Raw genomic sequence first — 24036 nt, forward strand, 5'->3', positions numbered from 1 at the left:
GGGACACATTGCTTGGGGAAGTTGTCGAACATGGCAGACTGGGTGAAAATGCATGTTCCACATTCTGCACTTTCCTTTGTTTTAATAAATTTAAAGTACGCAATTCATTTGAATTTCAATCCAGGGGCAATTTAGCGTAGCCAATCCACCTACCCTGCACATCTTTGGGTTCGTGGGGGTGAGATCCTCACAGACACGGGGAGAACGTACACACGCCACATGGACAGTGACCCGAGGGCAAGGATCAAACCCGGCTCCTCAGCACCGTGAGGTAGCAGTGCTAACCACTGCGCCACCGTGTTGCCCCCATTCTGCACTTTGGTGACACAGGGCAGAAGGACAGAGAGGCTTCGAGACCCAGAGGAAAGAGATTGGCATACAGATATCCTGAACGATTGAAAGAGCCAGACAAGCATCGAGAAGAACAAAGGACGCAGAGAAAGACAGACAGTGTGAGATAGAGAAACAGTTAGACAGTCACTGAGCTCACACTAAACTGGTCGTTAGCCAATTGCTGATAGAGAGCACATGTATTCAACTTGTGTGAGCAGCAGCACCGAGAAGCCAGCCAATCCTACCATTGGGCAACGCCCCTTTAGTTACCCAATAAATGAAATCTGCCCTTGAATTTACTTTTTCATGTCAGACTATAAGAGTTATCATGTTTTTAGAATTCTGTGACTTCTGTGAAATTCCAAAGCAGCAACCATGTTCTCTCGATGTTCTTTACTAATACTGTTGGTCTTGATGCCCGGTGAGTCTATGTCCAAATGGTCACTGTCTGTTCCCAGCTTTCGCTCCCAGTTATTTAATAGATTCTGTAATTTGTTGCAGAATCCAATGGCAAAGATGAAGTGTCCCAGGATCCCTCTGAATTAACAGTTCTGGAAGGACAGACAATAATACTGGACTGCAGCTACTCGACAACTGGTGCTCCAACTCTTTTCTGGTACATCCAGTCTCCCGGGGAAGCTCCGAAATATTTATTCAAGATATATAGCTCAGGAGCTACGCCTCAAGATTTGCCAACCAGGTTCTCGGCTGTTTTGAACAAACAAAACAAAACGGTTCCTTTAAATATCGCCGCGGCGCTTCTCTCCGACACCGCAGTGTATTTCTGTGCCATGGAGCCCACACTGCTGCAGAGATATAGTGGAGCCCGTACAAAAACCTAGCCTGAGAGTCCCGGTTATTGTCAGCAGAGGGCGCTCTCGCACTGAAAACATAAACCATAACTGAGCCTGTGAGGGTCATTATTAAGATATGAGAACAAAACACAAAATCCAACAATAACAGGTGAGCAGCAGCTGAGGAATGTTATTAGTTAGTTTTTTTAACTTGCAGCTATACCGTAAATTAATTTCACAAATCAATTTATGGTGCTTTCACTCACGTTTTGCCGTTTTGTGATCTTGTCATGTCTTTCTCGGAATCAATGTGAAATCCTTTCTCCATTTACACTCTCAGTTTCTAGGTCTCTCAGACCACAGCTGACACATGGTGTCTATTTGACTAAAGTATTTTGCTGGTAACAAGCCGGGAGCTCAGAATTACCTCAATGTTTATTTACCTTTTGGTTGAATGTTTTCTGACACAATTCACAGCCCAATTCTTCCGCCTGACAATAGCCAGATGACCGGGGGCCATTCCTACTCCGTGCCTAACAATGAAACCTGTATTATTATCAGGATACTGACTAGATCACTGTTCGGGTTCTTTAGATTCACTGACAGTCAGTTCCACAAGTCCAGATGCAAAAGCACCATTGGGCTGCGGTGGAACAACGGTTAGCTCTGCAAAAAGCTGCTGAGGCGGACCTACAGTTTGTAACACTGTCGTTGGAAAACGTCCCTCAGTCGCCCCATAAGTGAAATCTGTTTCTCAGCTGCGTTTATTAACAAGGGTTCTTTTTCTACTTAAGTCTACATTATACACCGTGTTCTCTCCACGGCCGTTTCTGATAATGGCCGTGCTGCTTGGTAAGTCTATGTTCAAAGGGACATTGTCTATTGCATGTGTTAGAATCCATCCCAGATTTTGACACAGCCTTTGTTCTGTTGCCGCAACAAGTAACCACAGATTCACTACTCCTGGATTGCCTCTGTTGGAACATCAATATTCAGGTTAAGCTCCGAAATAATTACTGAGGTGATATAACTCGTATCATGGAGATAAGTCTCAGGGTTTCCTATACCGGTTTTCTGTTCATGTGCACAAGGAGAAAGACAGAATGCAAATGGGTCTTACATAATCCTGTCAGTTTTGTTCACTGCGGGCACGGAAATAGACACATTTCGCAGTTTGAGGCATCAAAAACACTCAGCCGAGAAGAAAATAGTCGCGGAGGTTGTTGTACGAGTTTTTGTCTTTTATCTGATACTGTGCCTCACTGCACAGTAATACACCGCTCCGTCCGCCACATACAGGGCGCTTATGTTCAGGTCACCAGGCTTTGTGGACTTATCATCAGTCGCCAGATATCGTCCTAAGATTTCATCTTTCTTCAGTTCTGCTACTTTGTTTCTGTTTCTGCCGATACCATTCCATAGTGCTTATAACCTGATCTGTATACTCGCAAATTAACTGCGCTGAACGCCCTTCTAATACAGTTAATGTCACTGGAGACTGAGTCAATGCACATAATCCGCCTGTGAAAGTAGATGAACAAAAGAGCACGAGATTAAAGAGAATAAAGCGAAACTTGTGTCTATCTGGACCTGAGTGTGTAAACTCTCATTTGCCAAGCTACACATAATATGTATACATCTTATCGTTAACGATATTAATGTTTAGTGCAAACTCTTTGCAATCAATATGCTAAACTGTCATGATGAACCTAATCGTATACTGACTGTCCCAGAGTGTCGCCAGTATTAGTAGAAACATGTCTGACTAAATTTCTCAGTGAATGGGAATGAAATGAGTCAGAATGAAAAAGAGAGAGAGATCCCGGGCTCTGTTCAACTCATTGTTCCAGCCACACACTGCAAGGCCAGGCCTATTGTGACATCACTCAGGATACCATCACGATTGGACTTTAACTTGGCGTTGGAAGACGTCTTACTGTGCTCGCCCCAGTCCAACGCCGGCATCTCCACATCACTATTGGCTTTGGCATTGATCTCACGTGACTTTCCAATTAGCATACTGCTGCCTGCCGCCCCCTGCTGTCGGATTCTCTTCAATCCAATTTAGAACTACTGAGTGGGTTTATTGAAATACACATCAAAACACAATGTTAAATATTGTGTCCCAGAAACCTAAATAGAAGGTGACTAAGCGCAATCTTTATTTTTCTTGATACTTAGGCCGCAGGGTAGTGCAGTAGCTAGCATTGTCGCTTCACAGCTCCAGGGTCCCGGGTCCGGGTCCTGGCTTGGGTCACTGTATGTGCGGAATCTGCACGTTCTCGCCGTGTCTGCGTGGGTTTCCTCCGAGAGCTCCTGTTTCCTCCCACAATCCAAAAATGTGCGATTAGGTGGATTGACCAAGGTAAATTGCCCTCAGTGCCTGAAGGGGTTGGGTAGCGTTACGGGTATGGGGCGGAGTGGGGTGCTCTTTCTAAGGGCCGGTGCAGACTCGATGGCCGGATGGTCTCCTTCTGCACTGTAAATTCCATGTTCTATATTTAGCTTGGAAAATGCTACTGATAAGTCAGCAGTTATACACCAGGAAAGCAATAATTGGAAAAAGGAAATGTCAAGTCGTGGGAAAAGGTATGGATGGGGTACACCAGAATCGCACCTGCAATGAGACTTCCCAAAAGAGAACAGTGTAAAGAAACTAAAATTGTTCTCCTTATATCAAAACAGTTCAAGGAGAGACTTAATTATGATTGGCTACAATTGAGTAGATCATACACAACTTTTTCCATAATACAAATAAGCCAAACATCCCGAATTAAGAGAAAAAAGTCAGATAAATCTTATTGATTGAAATGGATATGATTAAACCTGGAATGAACTGCTTGAAGGAGAGGTGGAGATACACACTTTCGTATATTTCAAGAGGGAATTGTCGAAAGCTTGGAAAGGGGAAAATGCCAGCCTATGTGAATATGCGAGTGTGATTGGGGCAATTTGGGTAATTCTCTCAAAGAGGTACAAGTAGGATAGGCCGAAGGGCCTCATTTCGTGCTGAAAGTTTCCACGATTCTAATCCCTTCATGACTCTCCTCTATTTGTTCTCAGTCACTTAAACAGTGAGCAGGTGCAGGATGGTCACAGACTTCTGAAGGTTCAACCATCGTATTTCCGCTCCATCAATTCCGAGTGCAGCTGCGAGGCACCGCACACCCACTCAATGCTGAGCCTGTGGTATTCCTGTCCAAAGCTTCCGTTTGCTTCTCTCGCTCTGTTCTGATCATGTTATTGGAGATAATGGTGCCGCTGGTCCTTGTCATTCGTTGAATCAGCATTTCAGTGGGACGGGATAGGATTCCATGCGCTTCCAGAATTGTAGGCTACCCAAGGAGCATGGGGAGCATGCTCCCGTCGCTCCTCATCACCATCTCTGTTACCAGTAAGTATTTCCTTCCCAGCAAAACATTCATCCTCCTCCTGGATGGGTTAACTCAGATGTTGGTTGTTGTTGGTAAACAAAACTAACAGTGATTGGTGGGAGATAACGATTATATTGCTCGAAATTAGGCTGATACTGATTGGATTTTTTCGCTATTTTTAAAGTTAGAATCGAACCACCAAAAAAAAGTGGAACAGGCGAATGCTGAAATAACCTCTGACGGGGAAAGTAATGTCCCACAAATCTGCAACTTGACAACAAGCGATTCGAACCTTCATCTGCCCCGGTACAGACAGCGTTCGGCAGCCCCGCAGTATATGCTTGATATTCTGGGAGGAAAGCTATGTCGGAACAGGGATATCACCTACGTTTAATAAAACTACCGGAGTGTTGAGCGAATGATCGGCAACATGCTGATCTCTAACAGTGCGATACATTTTGAAGCCATGGATCCAACACTGCTGCAGAAATCGAAAGGATGCTGTTCAAACTCGCGCATTGAGAGTTCTAGTTAGTGCTCCGCAGAGGGCGCTCCCACATTGTTGAACAGAAATAACAGCCAGGCAACCACAATGAGAGTTACGTAAACATGCAACAAAACACATCCGTTTACAAGAACAGATACTGACCACTTCAGCAGTAACGATAATATGCGAATTCAACTCGCACAGCTACTAACATGAACATGGCGAATCGATCTAAGGTGCCTTAACTCATATCATTCTTTGGATGCCCTTCCCTGCCTACTTGATCTTTATCATAGAACATAGAACAGGCCCAGTACAGGTCGGCCCTCGATGTTGCGCCGACCTGTGAAACCACTCTAAAGCCCATCTACACTATTTCCTTATCGTCCATATGTCTATCCAATTGCCATTTGAATGCCCTTAGTGTTGGCGAGTCCACTACTGTTGCAGGCAGGGCATTCCACGCCCTTACTACTCACATTCTATTTCCTCCAGAATTTCTGATATGATCTTCCCCTCGTCTTTCATTTAAACTTTTCAGATCTTTGATACCCCTTGGTATATTGACTCAATGACTCCAACGCAGTTGTCCATCGATTCATCCAGTTGAACAGATGTTGCGAATGAATCACTTGTTTACGATTGAAGAATGCATTAATCCTGACAAGTCCATGTTGTCCTTACTCTAGTCAATATGGAAAGTTCCTTGCCCAGTGAAGCAGTAGAGCCTCCTCCATTAAATGTTTTTAAGATAAAGATAGATAGTTTTTTGAAGAATAAAGGGATTAAGGGTTATGGTGTTCGGGCCGGAAAGTGGAGCTGAGTCCACAAAAGATCAGCCATGATCTCATTGAATGGTGGAGCAGGCTCGAGGGGGGCAGATGATCTACTCCTGCTCCTAGTTCTTATGTTCTATGTTCTTATGTTCTTTAAAACAGATGTCTCAACTCACAAGACCAGATGAAATATAACTTATATTGAACTGAAGCATTTGTTCAGCAAATCTCTAATGGCGAAATGCTCTCTTCAATTATTAATGCAGCAATCTTATCTTCCTCCGGAAAAACTCAACCAACGTTACACAGTATTTGTTTCGTTATTCAATGCTTAACATCAGTATAAGAATTGAGAATTATGTGTTGTTTATATTTGACCCCTCTGTGTTTTGATGTGTAACATGCTGCAGCCTAAATCCCGTTCATGTATAAGAAAGGAGGGGTGACAGCAAATCCGCACTGAGCCTGGATTCCCACAGTGGCTTTTCCTGTTTCTCCATCAGGAAGACCGTTTTTTCTTTCCAAAATGCTGGTCCAGTTAAGTCCCTGGAATTTCCTCTCATTCAGCTACAGTATCGTTTGTGTCTGTCCTTTTGAGTACACGTAATTACTATCAGACATCCTTCAATCTGGCCTGTTGCATTTGCTGATCCCAATGCCACCTACATTGGAGAGACTAAACGCCGACTTGGTGACCGCTTTGCAAAACACCTTCGCTCCATCCACAAGCTGGAGACAGACCCTCCTGTCGCTTGCTATTTCAACTCACTGTCCTGCTCTAATGTCCACATGTCCGATCATAGCCTTGTGCAATGTTCCCCTGCAGTCCAGCACAAAGCCGAGGAACAGCACGTCATCCTCCGATTTAGGCATGTTACAGCCTTGCGGATTTAACAGTCAGTTCAACAACTTCAGACCGTGAAAATCCCTCCTCCCCCTTCACCACATGTTTTTTCCATCAACTTATTTTCATTGCTTCCATTGATATGTTTTAACCCACCATTATCACACCGCCGCTCCCCACCCCATCCCATCCCTCTTGGGAAATCCGCCCCATGTTCCTCATTGTCCTCTGCCATTATTAACACATTCTAAACTGCTAATGCTCCTCTATCAACACCGTTCTTATCTTTGATTACAACATTCCCTTTTTCTTTCTGTCCAACACATTTTTGTCATTCTCCGCCTATCGCTGGCTCTCAATCGAGGCCCAATGCTTCACGCCCTCCCCCCACGCCCTCCCAAGTCCAAATCTGACCAAAAATCCAGTTCTCCAGCTTCGACAAAGAGTCACCCAGACCCGGAACGACAGCTGCCATCTCTCTCCACAGAGGCTGTCAGACCTGCTGAGATTGTCCAGTATTTTCTGTTTTTGTTGCCGATTGACGCATCCGCAGTAAGTTGTTTTTATCGCACATTTAGACATGTTTGAAATGGTGATTAAATATGTTCATCTGCATCTGTCAACCCATTAAATTCTGTAGTGGATGAACAAACTGCTAATATCCGAACTGTGCCAAAATAAGAAAATGTTTTTCTTCGCCTTGAAAATTCAGTCCTTCTGACTTTGTTGAATGAATTGTAATGTCTGATGTGAGACTAAATCTCATATTCCTTGAACCAACGAGATTGGGGAACGAACGTACTTTGTGCAAACATTTCTCACAAAACATGAGAAGTACTTGATGTTTCCGCCCGGCTTCGAACTGGGGACTTTTCGCGGGTTAGGCGAATGTGATAACCACTACACTACAGAAATCACTGGCAGGGCTGCAATCAGTGGACGTGTCAATGTTCAACCTCACTGTGTTGCTGCAGCTTCTCATGGTTCGGCTGAGAGGCCATGTAACTTATTACAAGAATACAGCCGTTTCTTTAAAACCGATGTCTCAACTTATAAAACCATCAGATATCGAACTTTACTGAACTTAAGATAAGTTTTGTTTTGCTTGAAGTGGAAGTTAAATTGAGAAGGCAAAGCTTTCCTAAATAACCACAGCCGATGCGAGAATTGATGATGCCCTGCTCACGTTGCTCTGCATCAAGAATCAGCTGTCCCACCCACTCAGCTAAAGCGGACGCCAATATTTCAAAGTCCGAGCCCGCCAGGAGTCGAACTTGGAAACTCCTGATTCGCACAGCCATAGCCGTACTTGGCTTTTGCTATTCCTCGTTGATGAAGACATGTTACGAGATTGAGGTAATATACAGCAACAGACTAAACTAGACGCATAAGATGTTTCTGCTCGGTTTTGAACCGAGGACGTTTCGCGTGTAAGGCGAATGTGATAACCACTACACTACAGAAACAACTGGCAATGCAGAAGTCAACAGACCTGTGCCACGTTCAACTGAACTGCCTTCCTGCCGTTTCTCAAGCTTCGATGAGAGGCCATGTCACTTCTTTCAAGAACACGTCTGTTTCTTTAAAACAGATGTCTCAACTTACAAAACCAGAAGAAGTAGAACCTATATTGAACTGAAGCATTTGTTCAGCAAATATCTAACGGCGAAATACTCTCTTCAATTATTAATGCAGCAATCTTATCTTCCTCCGGAAAAACTCAACCAACTTTACACAGTATTTGTTTCGTTTTTCAATGTTTACCATCAGTATAAGAATTGAGAATTATGTGTTGCTTATATTTGACCCCTCTGTGTTTTGATGTGTAACATGCTGCAGCCTAAATCCCGTTCATGTATAAGAAAGGAGGGCCGACAGCAAATCCGCACTGAGCCTGGATTCCCACAGTGGTGTTTCCTCTTTCTCCATCAGGAAGACCGTTTTTTCTTTTCAAATGCTGGTTCAATTAAATCTCTGGAATTTCCTCTCATTCAGCTGCAGTATCGTTTGTGTCTGTCCTTTTGAGTACACATTACTATAAGACATCCTTCAATCTGGCCTGTTGCATTCGCTGATCCCAATGCCACCTACATTGGAGAGACTAAATGCCGACTGGGTGACAGCTTTGCAAAACACCTTCGCTCCATTGACAAGCTGGAGGCAGACCCTCCTGTCGCTTGCTATTTCAACTCACTGTCCTGCTCTCATGTCCACATGTCCGATCTTAGCCTGCTGCAATGTTCCCGTGAAGCCCAGCGCAAAGCTGAGAAACAGCACGTCATCCTCCGATTTAGGCATGTGGACTTAACGGTCAGTTCAACAACTTAAGACTGTGAAAATCCCTCCTCCCCCTTCACCACATGTTTTTTCCATCAACTTATTTTCATTGCTTCCATTGATATGTTTTCCCCCACCACTATCCCACCGCCTCTCCCCAGCCCATCCCATCCCTCTTGGGAAATCCGCCCCCTGTTCCTTATTGTCCTCTGCCATTGACACATTCTAAGCTGCGAATGCTCCTCTATCAGCACCGTTCTTATCTTTGATTACAGCCATTTACATTCCCTTTTTCTTTCTGTCCAACACATTTTTGTCAGTCTCCGCCTATCGCTGGCCGTCTATCGAGGCCCAATGCTTCACGCCCTCCCCACATGCCTTCCCAAGTCCTAATCTGACCAAAAATCCAGTTGTCCAGCTTTGACAAAGAGTCACCCAGACCCGGAACGACAGCTGCCATCTCGCCCCACAGAGGCTGTCAGACCTGCTGAGATTGTCCAGTATTTTCTGTTTTTGTTTCCGATTGACGCATCCGCAGTAATTTGCTTTTATCGTATATTTAGACATGTTTGAAATGGTGATTAAATATGTTCATCTGCATCTGTCAACCCATTAAATTCTGTAGTGGATGAACAAACTGCTAATATCCGAACTGTGCCAAAATAGGAAAGGGTTTTCTTCTCCTTGCGTCTTGTAAATTCAGCACTTCTGACTTTGTTGAAGGAATTTTAATATCTTATGTGAGACCAAATCTCATATTCCTCGAACGTCGGAGACTGGGGAACAAACGTTTTTTGTGCAAACATCCGTCACAGAAAATGAGAAGCGCTGGATATTTCTGCCCGGTTTCGATCCGGGGAACTGTCGCGTGTTTGGCGAATGTGATAACCACTACACTACAGAAATCACTGGCAGGGCGGCAATCAGTGGACGTGTACAATGTTCAACCTCACTGTGTTGCTGCAGCTTCTAATGGTTCGGCTGAGAGGCCATGTCACTTATTACAAGAAGACAGCCGTTTCTTTAAAACCGATGTCACAACTTATAAAACAATCAGATATCGAACTTTACTGAACTTAAGATAAGTTATGTTTTGCTTGAAGTGGAAGTTAAATTCAGAAGGCAGGGCTTTCATAAATAACCACACCCGATACGAGAATCGATGATGCCCGGCTCACTTCAGCATCAAGAACCAGCTGTCCCACCCACTGACTTAAAGCGCACGCCAAAAGTTTGAACTCCGAGCGAGCCAGGAGTCCAACCTGGGATCTCCTGATTCGTAGTCAGACGCGTTATCCATTGCGCAACTGGCACACAGCAGTGCTAGGCTTTTGCTATTCTTCGATGATGAAGACCAGTTACGAGATTGAAGTCATGTTCAGCAACAGACTAAATTAGAACCACGAAATGCTTCTGCCCGGTTTCGAACTGGAGACCATTCGCGTGTAAGGCGAATGTGATAACCACTAAACTACAGAAACAGCTGGCAATGCAAAAGCCAATGGACCTGTGCCACGTTCACTGAACTGCCTTGCTGCAGCTTCTCATGGTTCGGCTTAGAGGCCATGTCACTTCTTACATGAACACGTCTGTTTCTTTAAAACAGATGTCTCAACTTACAAGCCGGAAGAAGTAGAACCTATATTGAAGTGAAGCATTTGTTCATCAAATCTCTCACGGCGAAATGCTCTCTTCCATTATTAATGCAGCATTCTTAATTCCTCCAGAAAAAAGCAACCAACCTTACACAATATTTGTTTCGTTATTCAATGCTTAAGTTGAGTTTAAGAATTGAGAATTACGTGTTTCTTATATGTTACCTCCCTGTGTTTTGGTGTGTAACATGCTGCAACCTAAATACCGTTCATGTATAAGAAAGGAGGGGTGACAGCAAATCCGCACTGAGCCTGGATTCCCACAGTGGTTTTTCCTGTTTCTCCATCAGGAAGACCGTTTTTACTTTCCCAAAGCTGGTTCAGTTAAGACTCTGGCATTTCCTCTAAGTCAGTTACAGTACCGTTTGTGTCTGTCCTTTTGAGTACACATTACTATCAGACATCCTTCAATCAGGCCTGTTGCATTTGCTGATCCCAATGCCATCTACTCTACATTGGAGAGACTAAATGCCGACTGGGTTACCGTTTTGGAAAACACCTTCGCTCCATCGACAAGCTGGTGGCAGACTCCAAAAGAATTCCCGATTGTCCCTCCTGATATTCAGAGATAACATTAATTGGTTTGAAGTATGCGTGCACCTGGACAAAGCTCCAGCACTCTTATTGGTTAAAGTCAGATGCTGCTGTGTACTACAGTGCAGTAAGACAGGGGGAAAAGCTACCCAGTCTGGGGTTCTGGTGCCGTAGTAGTAATGCCACTAAGTTAGTCGAATGAAATTTGTAATAGGAAACCAAATTCGGTGATTATATTCGTGAAACAGTCATCGCTATGTCCATAAATGCCTAACTGGTTCACTAGTGTCCTTGATGGAAGGAAATATGTGACCCTGAACTGGTCTGACCTAAATCTGACTCAATATGTGGTTGATTTTTCACTGTCCGCTGAAATAACCTAGCAAGTAAAAATCTTGAACACACATAATTAAATGTGAATTTTATATCAACCGTGTTATTTAATAGAACAAAATATAATTTCACAGTTTTCTTCAAATTACAATTACATTCCTCTCAATGTCACACAAAATCAGAGCTAATCGAAACAGAATGTATTTGTATTCGGCCCTGTTGTAGCTGCCCTGGCAGTCTTTGCCGCTGAATGCAGCTGTTTCCTGCTCTATCTGGCATTGAAATATTTTATGGGACGGTGCAGTGAAACTTTATTAGGTAACTAATACGTACGATACTGACTCTTGAAGTGAGTGATTGGGCAGTGAGTAGGGAGATATGTTGTTGTATAATATATGTATAGTCCCTGCCCTGAAACTGTTTGATAGGGCAAATATAGCCGATTTCGTTTCGTATCGAACCAATTTCGTTCCTGATTGATACGTTTGTTTCTTTACTTCCTTCCGCGCTTTCTTGCTATCTATGACCATTTGTCCCCGTGTGCTCGTTGCAAGTACATAGATAGTCTGCAAGTCGCTATATGTGTTCAACTGGAGGATTGTGAACATTGCGTTTTGGGCAGCACGGTAGCATAATGGTTAGCTTCACAGCTGCAGGCTCCCAGGTTCGATTCCCGGCTTGAGTCACTGTCTGTGCGTCGTCTACATGTTCTCCCCGTGTCTGCGTGGGTTTCCTCCGGGTGCTCCGGTTTCCTCCCACAGTTCAAAGATGCACAGGTTAGGTGGATTGGCCATGCTAAATTGCCCTTAGGTTAGATGGGGTTGCTGGGTTATGGGGATAGGGTGTAGGTGAGGGCTTCAGTAGAGTGCTCTTTCCAAGAGCCGGTGCAGACTCGATGGGTCGAATGGCCTCCTTCTGCACTGTACATACTATGAAATAATAGAGCTTAATTCCACATCAAGTAAAAATAATGCTGTTGGCTTCAGAATGGTTAACAGAACATGTTTGTTCAGTGACTGTACTAAATTCGTCTCGATAGACCCCGCTTGTGTCACCAGAGGGTTTTCCTCCTCTATTAATAAGGAATACTTGCGATGAGTCATTCACCAATGTGGGTGAGGGCATCACCTCTGGCACGAATAGGGACCGAGCACTCTACAGAGACGCTGAAAATGGCTAAGAGTCTTTCCCTAAACGGGCAGATAACGAATTTTCTCATTGAACTTCAGGAGGTGTTATATCCCACTCTGGCTGTTATTGGTGTTCCAAGTGAGTCTCTGTATTCAGCTATTAATTCGATAATCTATGCTTAACCCTATTAATATTTTTGTAGTTTACTATCTCTTTACTGCTATTCGTGTTTCTCGTAATACTGCAAATACAACTCCATATATTACCTATCACACCATTACTGTTCTCGTCTTATTTAAGGAGTCGATCTATCCACTGCCCTTTTTCTCACTGGTTTCGCTTTGTGTGTGCAGTTTCAATTGCCGTTTGTTTAATTATTACTCTGTAAGCAATTTCTTGAAATGAGAACAATGAATGGCACGTTCTTACTTTTACTTTGTCTGCTACATGTTTTATTCGGCTTTAGATTAAAGTATGCTTGGAGTCTCAACAGCATTTAGAAATCGGAATTCTATTTGGACAGATACAAATATTTGTCCCAAATTTTAGAAACCACCTCGGGCTGATAGATTACAAGTAGTTGTTGGAAAATCTCGCTCCAATGGATGAGATTCTATTTCCAACCTTCAAACTCAAATCACGATCAATGTTTCTATGTGTTTTGATGTTGTAATGATCTTGAATTATCACCCACAGCTAAGTGAATTATTTTTCTTTGACTTTTCAATTTACGTACTTCCAATTATTATTTGGAATAATTGAATTTCCTGGCAGCTGTTGAAGGGATTTCCCAATTATTTGAATGCTTAATTGTTTTGCGTCTCCCTCTATCCCCGCAAATGCTTGTTAGCATGCCGTTATATGAATTGTAGAAAACTTTGGCATTCTGCCTAAGTCGCTGCCTTAGGAAACGCATGAAGTTTCAAAATTATTTTTCATGGGATGTGAGGCTTCGCTGACTAGGCCAGTATGTGTTGCCCATCTCTAATTGCCCTTCAGAATCTCGTGGTGAGCTGCTTCTTGAAAGGCTGCAGTGCACGTGATGCAGGTACACTCACTGTGCGATTAGGGAGGGAGTTCCAGGATTTTGACCCTACTTCACTGAAGGAACTGAGATATATTTGCAAGTCAAGATGGCGAGTGACTTGAAGGGGAACCTCCAGGTGGCTGCGTTCCCCCATATCTGTTGTCGTTGACTTTCTAGATGGTAGTAGCCGTGGGTTTGAAAGGTGCTGCCACAGGAGCCTTGGTGAGTCGTGCAGGGTATCTTGTAGATGGTGCACGCTGCTACTACTATGCGGCGGTGCTGGAGTGAATGGGTACTTGTGAGGGGTGCCAATCAAGCGTGCAGGTTTGACCTAGATGGTGTAAAGCTTCTTCAGTGATGTTGGAGCTGCACTCATCGAGGTAACTATGGAGTATGCAATCACATTTTTGACTTGTGCCTTGTTGGCAGTGGACAGGCTTTGCGCGTCAGGAGCTGAGTTACTCGTTGCAAATTTCCTAGCCCCTGGATGTTTTCAAAACTGCATGAACTTTGTTACCTTCATTGAAATGGTTTCTATAATTCAGCGAAATGTATCCATGCTATTGGCAATCTTAGAACGTTCCTATAGAAAATTTGTGTAATCTGCTGACATTAGATATCACACGCAGTTACAAAATAATTTTCTTGATTCTATTTTCAATAAGCAATCAAATTGAAAGCTGTTTGAGAAAGCAGAAAGCCAACAATTTGGTATTTTAGCCCAAAATATCGTTTCTGTTTTACGGCTGTTGGAAGAAAATTGTATGCCGCACTGTCAGCGAAAAGAACACAATTATTGTTCTGTTAATTTCCGTTCATCACTCCATCGAATTGCACGTTTACAAATTTTAGAAATTACTCAGTCGAATTGATAATAGCATTTTAGGTGTAATTACGCCACAGTGACTGTGACAGTTCACTGAGGTAGTTCATCGCCACCTTCACAAGGGCAATTACGGATGAACACTAATGCTGAATAAGTCGTCGGCGCCCTTACACTGTGAAAGAATAAAAAGCCTGATTTGTAATGTTCTGTTCTTTTTCTCTTCCATGCAGTTAACTTGGTAACAATTGTAATCTTGTGTCGTGGTAAATGTGGTCTCTCTAAATGTGTCACTTACTATCTGGTGGCCATGGCAGCGGCGGATCTACTGGTCGTTATCATTGACCTGATATTGAGGCACATTCCTGTTCTTTTTTGGAAACAGTTTTCTTTTGTGTATGCCATTCATGTGTGTAATATCCACGCTGTTGTGCTTTATGCAGCCACAGACTGCTCGGTCTGGTTCACTGTCAGTTTCACGTTTGATAGATTTGTAGCCATTTGTTGCCAGAAATGGAAAGATAAATATTGCACTGTGAAAATTACACTTGTTGTCCTGGGTACAGAAACCGTGCTGAGTTGCTTGAAGAATATTTTCTGGTATTACATGCTATCACCAAGATATTGGCTTATCAATTTCCCTTGGTTTTGTGAGGTGAGAAGCGGTGTTATGGAGTCTCAATTCTGGGCCACAATCGAATTTCTTCATAATATCGTAACCCCGTGTGTCCCATTTGTTCTGATATTGTTTCTCAACAGTTTAACCATCAGACATGTATTAGTGGCCAGCAGAGCCCGGAGGAGACTCCAGAATCACAGCAGTGGAGAGAATATGAGAGACCCAGAGATGGAAAGCCGAAGGAAATCCATCATTTTGCTATTTGTTATCTCGGCGAATTTCATACTATTATGGACAATGTTTATGGTTTACTCTGTATGGTGGCGAATGTGGGTTCTGGGATATGAATCTGTACGGTTTCCTGACTTTATTCTTGAAATGGGCTTCATGCTGCAGCTCCTTAGTTGCTGCACAAACACTTGTATTTATGCTGTGACCCAGACAAGGTTCAGAGAGCAGTTGACGCTTGTGGTGAAATATCCCATTGCATTGTTTATAAAATCAATTAAAAGATGAAAAGAACATTTGAAGTGTTTCCCGCACCACAACTCAATTGCTTTTTGTTCAACTCAGTATCCCTTAGCGTGTCACTGATATAGGTTAATGCTAACCCAGCAGTGTCACACACTCCAAATTGTTGTCACAATATCTGTACAGAGTGAATTGTGTGCACACCGCCAAACTTTATACTGCGAACACTCTGACAGAAAACATTGGTTTACATTATTACAATCTCAAAGTTTGCTATCCATTGTATTCCACTGCCGAGGACGGACAACAATAAATAAAGCTCTTATTAAATTCTTGACTTGTACATGCAATGAAAGTGAATATGAGCCACGTGTGACCATCAACCCTATCCCGTGTACTATGGAGAGAGGCACAGAACCGACTTAGAACAGTGCAAGAGACAACCTCCAATGAGAAAGCAAAGAGCGTTCCCCTACAAATACTCAATATCATCACAATTGTAGAGACACAATTTTAATCGTTTTTAAAAAATAATTTTTCCAGGATGTCAGTTTTGTTGTCTAGGCAAACATTTGTTACTCATCCATAATTGCCCTTGACAAGGTGTTGTTGAGCTGCGTTCTTGAACAGCTGCAGTCTATGTGGTGTAGGTACACCCACTGTGCTCTTATGGTAAGATTTTCGGGAATTTGACCCAGCGTCAGTGAAGAAACTGTGAATTCCATATATTAACGACCCATTGAGAGAAGGAATTTCTCCTCGCATTCGTTTTACATCAGGGTTACTAACTGCTGGAGTCCGAGCCTTTGATTTTCTCTTGTAGCCACAGCATTTATTGTAGCCATAGTATTTAAATTGCAAGTGCAGTTCAGTATTTGGTCTATGGCGAACCCAGGATGTTGATAATGGATGATTCATTGCTGGTAATGCCATTGGATGACATGGGGCGATAGTTTGTTTCTTTCATATTTGAGATGATGATTGCCTGGCAATTTTATGGATCGAAATTTCCTTGCCACTTGTGAGCCCTAGCCTGGATATTGTCTAGGTCTTTCTGTATTTGCACGTGGACGGTTTCAGTGTCTGAGGAGTCTCGAATGGGGCTCAAAATAGTGCAATCATCAGCGACAATCCCCACTTCGGACTTTTATAATACTCCAAAAGTCTCTGGATGCAGGAATGGTTCAACTGGATTGTAAAAATGCTGATGTAACGTGGTTATTCAAAAAGGTGGGTTACAAAAAGGAGAAAACTATAGACCAATTAGCTTAACATCTGCCGTTGGGAGATTGTTGGAATCCATTGTTAAGGGAGTAAAAACAGAACATTTGAAGAGTTAAAACGCAATCTATCAGAGCCAGCATGGTTTTATGAAGGGTAATGGGTGTTTGACTAATTTGCTAGAGGACTTCGTAGATGTACCAAGCCAGTTGGATAATGGTGATCCTGTAGATCGGGTGTACATGGACTTCCAGAAGATGTTTGATAAGGTGCCGCACAAAGTATTTACACACAAGGTAAGACCTCATGGGATTAGGGCTTCTTTATTAGGTTAGATCGAAGGCTGGCTAACCGACAGAAGGCAGATCGTCGGAATAAATGTTTCTTTTTCTGGTTGGCGAGATGTAACTACTGGGGTACTACAGGGTTCGGTCCTAAGGCCCCAACACTTTGCAAGATATATTAATGACTTGAATGCAGTGATAGATGGACTATAGCCAAATTTGAAGATGTCCCTAAAATAGATGGGAAAAGAATTTACAATGAGGAAATAAGATATCTACAAATGGATGTAGATAGGTTTGGTGGTTGTGGCAAAATTTGACAGATGGAGTTCGACAATGAAAACTGTGGTCTCATCCATTTTGGTCCGAAAAATGGAAAGGCAACTTATTATCTAAATGGAGAAAAATGTCAGCGTGCACCGATGCAGAGGGATCTGGGTGTCCTAGTGCACGAATCGCAGAAAACTAACATGCAGGTACAGCAGGTAATAAGGAAGGCAAATTGAATTTTGTCCTTTATACTAGAAGGAACTGAGTTTAAAAATAGGTTAATGTTGCTGCAAATGTACAAGGCATTGGTGAGACTGCACCGGGAGTACTGTGTGCAGTTTTAGTTCCCTTATTTGAAGAAGGATGGAGTTGCATTGAGGCAGTTGAGAAGATGTCCACTAGATTGATTGCAGAGTTGAGGGCGTTGTATTTTTAAGAGAGATCTCGAAGTTTAGACCTGCACTTTCCCGAGTTTATAAGAATGAGACGAGATCTAATTGATTTATGTAAGATGATACAAAGGTATTGACAAAATAGGCGCAGAGCGGTTACTTCCTTTTGTGGGGAAATTTAGAATGGGTTAAGGTTTTATGATAAGGGGTAGCAGATGTAAAACAGAGGCGAGAAGAAATGTATTCCTCAAAGGGACATTAATCTGGGGAATTCACGATTCGAGAGAGCGCTGGCTGCTGGCACATATATTAAATTTAAAGAGAAGCTGGGCTGAGTAATGGGTTGAAGGGTTATGGAGAACGGACAGGAAAGTGGAGTTGAGACTGAAATAAGATCTCCATGATCATAGTGAATGGCGCAGCGAGTTCGGCGGGTTGAATTGCCCCCCATTGCTGCTAATTCTTATATCATTGTTCTTTGTTAGTGTGTGTATGTGTGTCTCCCTCTCAGCAGGCCTATCTTTCCCCCTCAAGCAATAGACCTTTTATCGTGCTTTAAACGTGCGCAATGTATCAGACACTCTGAGCATACATAGACTAAAATATCAGATGTAAATTAATTAGCCCCATTAATTGGTTATGAACTGGAAGCACACCTCTTGGGGGCTCTCGCCATGAAGCATTCTGGAACCCTCTGCCGAACAGCACTATGGATGCGCATATACTACATGGACTGCAGGTATTCAAGAATGCATCTTATCACCACATTCCCACCGGCAATTAATGTTGGGAAATTAAACCTGGCAACCGCAGTCCATGTGCTGTTCCAGATTAGACTCATTCTCTAGTCATTTTAGCAGAAGCAGCAGCCCGACTACATATTGTCTTTCAAAGTTGCAAGCTCGCTTTCAGTGGTGCAGGCAAGCGTCAGGTAGTATCAACCTCAAATGAACTCCGGACCCATGTTGTGGTGCACAGGGTTTAATACGTCACCTAGCGCGTGGCATCATTTAAAATCTCAGATATTTTTTAATTGAATTTAGTCAACAGAGTCCAGAACAGTCTCCAAATTCAATAACCTTCAAAGCAGCAGCACTGAAGTGAGAATAGACCACAGAACAATGTGCGACAGCTATTGAAAACAAACCTAGAAAGTACTCTTACCTCAACATTAGCGTCGAGGATTGAGGAATCTGTTGCTGTGCAATGAGGCACTGCAGCGTCAAGAAATGGCAAGGTCCGTGTACAGAAAGCCCGGCGAGTATTGACGCTTAACTTCGATGGTAACAGTTAACCACTGTTTGTTCTGCTGCCTTAGAGGTAGTACATCACCGGTGTCCATTTATTTACAAATATGCTGCTAATAATCGTCGGACAAGCACTTCAAACCAAACAGCAAACTGAACAACATGTTGAAAACAAATTACCCGCACCTTAAAATGTTTGGTCTAGTTAACAGCCTGCACAGCTCCCGCTTTCTTTTATGGAAGCGAGTGAACCGCAGATGATGGGCAGCATTGATCTGTTTACTTCCACCCTTTACACAACTTTCAAAGATTCCGGGTCAATTACAACGAGGCCGACAGTTCTGACACCGCCATTCATTGCCATGAAATGATCTCTCATATTGCTACAAAGAAAATACAGTTGCTCGTAAAGGAATGTAGACACACAGCATTGTGGTTGGATTTTAAATTCCTTTTCAAATGGCCAAGCAAGCCATCAGTTGTATTCAATCGCTAGAACAATACAAATATATAATCAGACTGGACGGACCACTCAGTATCGAATTAGACACCGGAAACATCAGGCAAACCCAGCACTGAACACCCTGCAAAGTCCTCCTTACTAACGTCTGGGGGCTTGTGCCAAATTTGGGAGAGCTGCCTCACAGACTAGTCAAGCAACATCCTGACATAGTTATACTCAAAGAATTATACCTTTCTGACAATGTCCCAGGCAACAGTATCACCATTCCTGTGTATGTCCTACTCATCGGCAGAGGTGTATCACAGTGGTATACAATCGCGAGGTAGTTGCCCTGCAAGTCCTGAACATCGACTGGACCTCATGAAGTCTAATGGTTTCAGGTTAAACATGGGCAAGGCCACCTCCTGTTGATTTACATCAGCACCAGCTGACGAATTGGTACTTTTCCATATTAAACATCACTTGGAGGAAGCACTGAGGGCTGCAAGGGCGTAGAATATATCTGGGTGCGGGACTTCGCTGTCCATCACCAAGAGTGGCTCGTTGTACACCAAAGACCGAACAGGCCGGGTCATAAAGGACATAGCTGCGAGACAGGGACTGCAGCAGGTGGTGAGGGAACCAACACGAGAGAAAACATACTTGACCTCATCCTCACCACCCTGACTGCTGCACGTGCATCCGTCCAATAGGGTAACATTGATGACGGCACCGTCTTCACGTTGAGGATGCCCTCCATTGTGCTCTATGGCACTACCATGTGATAAATGGGATCGACTTCGAACAGACCGAACAACTCAAGACTGTGAATCCTTGAGTCTCTGTGGGCCATCAGCAGCAGAATTGTATTCCACCGCAATCTGCAACCTTATGGCCCTGTATATCTCCCACTCTACCATTACCACCGAGCCAGGGGATCAACACTGGTTCAATGAAGAGTATAGGAAAGCATTCCAGAGCAACACCAGAACATCAGGCGTCAACCTGTTGAAATTACAACACAGGACTACCCGTGTGGCAAACAGCATGAGCAACAAGAATAGTCAGAGCTAAGCGATTCCACAACGGACGCATCATATCTCAGCTCTGCAGTTGTATCACATCCAGCTATGAATGGTGGTGGACAATCAAACAACTCACTGGAGGAGGAAGCTCCACAAATCTCTCCATCCTCAATAATGGAGGAGCCCAGCACATATCTGCAAAAGACAAGGCTGAGGCATTCGCAACAATCTTCAGCCAGAAGTGTCGAATGGATAGTCCATCTCGGTCTTCTCCAACAGATGGTAGTGTTCAGCCAATACGATTCACTCCACGTGATATCAAGAAACTGTGCTCCAGAACAGGCCGCACCGCGAGCCAAGCTGTTCGGTGCAGCTATAACACTGGCATTTACCCGACAATGTGGAAAATTGCCCAGGTATGTCCTGTACACAAGGAACATGCCTAATCCATCCCAGCCGATTACCACCCAATCAGTCTACTCTCCATCATCAGCAAAGTGATGTAAGGAGTCATCAATAGTGCTATCACATGGCACTTAATCAACAATAATCGGCTCACGGACGCTCAGTTTGGGTCCACCAGGGTGACTCAGATCCTGACCTCATTACAGCCTTGGTCCAAATATGGACAAAAGAGCTGAATGCCAGAGGTGAGGTGAGAGTGACTGTCCCTGACATCAAGGCAGCATTTTACCCAGTATGGCATCCAGGAGCCCTAGCAAAATCAGTGAGGAAACTCTCCACTGGATGGAGTCATACCTGGAACAAATGAAGGTGGATATGGTGTTGGAGGTCAATCATCTCAGCTCCTGAACATCATAGCAGGAGTTCCTCAGTGTAGTGTCCTAGGCCCAACCATCTTCAGCTGCTTCATCAATGAACTCCCTACCATGGTAAAGTCAGAATTGGGGGTTGTTCATAGATGACTGCATAATGTTCAGCACCATTCGCAAAACCACAGATAGTGAAGCAGTCCATGTCCAAATGCAGCAAAATCTGGATACTATCCAGGCTTGGGCTGACAAGTGGTGAATTACAGTCGCGCGCCACAAGTGCCAGGCAAGGACTATCTCCTGGAAGAGAGAATCTAACCATCTCCCCATGACATCCAATGGTATTACCAACGCTGAATCCCCACAATTAACATTTTGGTGGTTACATTGAGTAGACACTGAACTGGACCAATCATATTAATACTGTGGCTACCAGAACAGGCCAAAGGCCAGGGGTCCTAAGGCGAGTAACTCACCTCGTGATTCCCCAACGTTTGTCCACCATCCACTATATGTAAGTCAGGAGTTTAATGGAATACTTCACATTTGCCTGGATAAGTGCAGCTCCAACAACACTCAAGAAGCTCGACACTATTCAGTACAAAGCAGCGCACTTGATTGCGCCCCCTGTCCACAAACATTAAATTCCTCCACCACCGACGAACAGTGGCAGCCGTGTGTACCATATACAAGATGCACTGCAGGAACTCGCCATGCTGCCTCAGGCAACACCTTCCCAAGCTACGACCACTGCCATCTCGAAGGATAGAATCAGCAGATACCTGTGTACACCAACACCTGGAGATTCCCCTCCAAGTCACTCGCAATGCTGACTGCCGCTGGAGCAATATCCTCGAACTCCCTCCCTAATAACACAGTGGGTGTACCTATACCTCAAAGGCTGCAGTGGTTCAAGAAGGTAGCTCACCACCACCTTCTGAGAGGCAACTAGGGATTGGCAATAAATGCTGGTCTAATCAGCGACGCCCACATCCCGTAAATGAATTTCTACAAAATGAGTGTGCTGGTTAGTTCTCACAATGATAAAGAGGGCTACGTTTTATTCAGCCTCTAAAGGTAGAGTCACAGGAGCCTCCTCATTTCATAGGGGCTGACTTAGCACAGGGCTAAAGAGCTGGTTTTAATGCAGACCAAGGCAGGCCAGCAGCACGGTTGAATTCCCGTACCAGCCTGACCGAACAGGCGCCAGAATGTGGCGACTAGCGGCTTTTCACAGTAACTTCATTTGAAGCCTACTTGTGACAATAAGCCATTTTCATTTCATTCCATCTGGGTAATAAAACAGAGTACGCGACCAGAACAAGCCTTGTTTACTGAGACAAAAATATTACTTGATAATTTCACCTTCTGTTCCCAGTGAAAATTATGTTCACAAGTTCACCTCTGGTCTCTTAGCTCATCTTATTTCTGTCAATTGGATTTCCATGCTTCATGGCTCGATCTGATCCCCTGATTCCACACATTATCAGCCATTTCCACATCCCCTCTGTCAACTTCTAGGAGTCATATGCAAAGGCTTATTAACAGGATTGATTATATCGCATTGTGTTGCTGGGTTCGAGAGATTATTTTAAAAATGCACCGAATTCCCAACTTCACAAAGGCGATGTTACGAATAAGCAGCGTTTCCCAATGCACATCGTCCTTCAGCATATCTCCTTAATGGTGGGATGTTTGGTCTCAACATGAACAATGCCCAGGTGCTTGGGGAGAAATAGCGGACCCGGTTATCATTCTTACTCCAGACTCGAAAGGTGCAGCCGTTCTCCAATATTTATAACTCTACCCCACATCTGGAGATACATTCTCAGCCAGCCAGTTCCACGCACACGGACTACACAACGCCGCTGGGCAGTCAAGGAGGTCAGGTGTGAAGGACCTCAGGAAAACACGACAGCAGATTATTGAATATGTATATTCGAATAACTGAAGTTATATTACGTGATGTTTGGACTTTGTTATATTTATTATACCTTCATAGGTTGTGGGTGTCGCTCTCAAGGCCAGATTTTGCGGCACACCCCTCATTAGGATCTGAAATCACATGTATGCCGGACCAGAGAAATACAGCATATTTCGGCACAGGCTTGGAGGGCCGAAGTGGTTTTTTCTCTGTTGGACCATAAAACCAGAAGACATAGGAGCAGAATTTGGCCACTCGGCCCATCGAGTCTGCTCCGCCATTCAATCATGGCTGATATTTTCTCATCCCCATTCTCCTGCCTTCTCCCCTTAACCTCTGATCTCTTTATTAATCAAGAACCTATCTATCTCCGTCTTAAAGACACTCAATGATTTGGCCTCCACTGCCTTCTGTGGCAAAAGTTCCACAGACTCACCACCCTCTGGCCGAAGAACTTCCTCCTCATCTCTGTTTTAAAGGATCGTCCCTTTAATCTGCGATGGTGTCCTCTGGTTCTAGTTTCTCCTACAAGTGGAAACATCCTCTCCACGTCCACTCTATCCAGGCCTCGCAGTATCCTGTAAGTTTCAATAAGATCCCCCTCATCCTTCTAAACTCCAACGAGTACAGACCCAGAGTCCTCAACCGTTCCTCATACGACAAGTTCTTCATTCCAGGGATCATTCTTGTGAACCTCCTCTGGACACTTTCCAAGGCCAGCACATCCTTCCTTAGATACTCCAGATGGGGTCTGACCAGAGCCTTATACAGCCTCAGAACTACATCCCTGGTCTTTGTTCTTTGCTCTATTCCTAAAAGGAAAAGTGAGCCTGATGTGCTTTTGCGACAATCCTTGATAATTGCATGGTCAACATTAGCGTGACTGGAAAATTTCATTAATTTATTTGACGTCCCAAGGCTTGAAATGGTCGTATTTCCGCCTCTATTCCCAGAGCATACGCCCGGACCTTAGCATTGCC

The 24036-nt window shown here is 43.8% G+C and overlaps 1 protein-coding gene and 1 non-coding gene across 2 annotated transcripts in view; both read right to left on the reverse strand.

Annotated features, from left to right (window-relative positions):
- Positions 1 to 24036, reverse strand: part of LOC140421366 (uncharacterized) — a 522678-nt gene that overhangs the window by 129971 nt on the left and 368671 nt on the right. The window lies entirely within an intron of this gene.
- On the reverse strand, positions 8002 to 8074 carry trnav-uac (transfer RNA valine (anticodon UAC)). Its single transcript has one exon. It is a non-coding gene; the product is annotated as a tRNA-Val (tRNA).

This window comes from Scyliorhinus torazame, chromosome 5, assembly GCF_047496885.1.
Source record: "Scyliorhinus torazame isolate Kashiwa2021f chromosome 5, sScyTor2.1, whole genome shotgun sequence".
In the NCBI taxonomy this organism is placed as follows: domain Eukaryota; kingdom Metazoa; phylum Chordata; class Chondrichthyes; order Carcharhiniformes; family Scyliorhinidae; genus Scyliorhinus; species Scyliorhinus torazame.